General features: G+C 40.0%; 1 non-coding gene across 1 annotated transcript; it reads left to right on the top strand.

The window, feature by feature from the left end:
- The first annotated feature begins 783 nt into the window (after positions 1-783).
- Positions 784-891, top strand: LOC148563912 (small nucleolar RNA R71). The gene has a single exon (XR_015884105.1). It is a non-coding gene; the product is annotated as a small nucleolar RNA R71 (small nucleolar RNA).
- The last annotated feature ends 393 nt before the right edge of the window (positions 892-1284 follow it).

Raw genomic sequence — 1284 nt, 5'->3', positions numbered from 1 at the left:
TTCTTCCTTGGATTTGGCCATGATTGTTATATCAATGGCCTTGCACTCTCTCTTTAGATTCTCTTCTGTATTGCTTGGGAGAGTACTAGGAGGAGTTTCAGTGATCTTCTTACTCAGCTGGCCCACTTGTGCTTCCAAATTTCTAATGGAAGACCTTGTTTCATTCATGAAACTCAGAGTGGCCTTAGATAAATCAGAGACTAAATTTGCTAAGCTAGATGGATTCTGCTCAGAATTCTCTGTCTGTTGCTGAGTGCATGATGGGAAAGGTTTACTATTGTTAAACCTATTTCTTCCACCATTATTAAAGCCTTGTTGAGGCTTTTGTTGATCCTTCCATGAGAGATTTGGGTGATTTCTCCATGAGGGATTATAGGTGTTTCCATAAGGTTCACCCATATAATTTACCTCTGCAATTGCAGGGTTCTCAGGATCATAAGCTTCTTCTTCAGAAGATGCCTCTTGAGTACTGTTGGATGCAGCTTGCATTCCATTCAGACTCTGAGAAATCATATTGACTTGCTGAGTCAATATTTTATTCTGAGCCAATATGGCATTCAGAGTATCAATTTCAATAACTCCCTTCTTCTGAGGCGTCCCATTACTCACAGGATTCCTCTCAGAAGTGTACATAAACTGGTTATTAGCAACCATGTCAATGAGTTCTTGAGCTTCTGCAGGTGTTTTCTTTAGGTGAATGGATCCACCTGCAGAAGTATCCAATGACATCTTAGCTAATTCAGACAGACCATCATAGAATATATCCAGGATAGTCCATTCTGAAAGCATGTCAGAAGGACACTTTTTGGTCAGTTGCTTGTATCTCTCCCAAGCTTCATAGAGGGATTCACCTTCTTTCTGTCTGAAGGTTTGAACATCCACTCTAAGCTTACTCAGCTTTTGAGGAGGAACAAACTTGGCTAAGAAAGCTGTGACCAGCTTATCCCAAGAGTTCAGGCTGTCTTTAGGTTGAGAATCCAACCATATTCTAGCTCTGTCTCTCAAAGAAAAAGGGAAAAGCATGAGCCTGTAGACTTCAGGATCTACTCCATTAGTCTTAACAGTATCACAGATCTGCAAGAATTCAGTTAAGAACTGAAAGGGATCTTCAGATGGAAGTCCATGAAACTTGCAGTTTTGTTGCATCAGAGAAACTAATTGAGGTTTAAGCTCAAAATTGTTTGCTCCAATGGTAGGGATGGAGATGCTTCTTCCATGTGAATTGGAATTTGGTGCAGTAAAGTCACCAAGCATCTTTCTTGCATTATTATTATTATTTTTGGC

Source organism: Arachis ipaensis, chromosome B5 (genome assembly GCF_059453495.1).
Source record: "Arachis ipaensis isolate K30076 ecotype BB chromosome B5, ASM5945349v1, whole genome shotgun sequence".
Lineage (NCBI taxonomy): Eukaryota > Viridiplantae > Streptophyta > Magnoliopsida > Fabales > Fabaceae > Arachis > Arachis ipaensis.
This window is presented reverse-complemented; position numbering and strand designations above follow the sequence as displayed.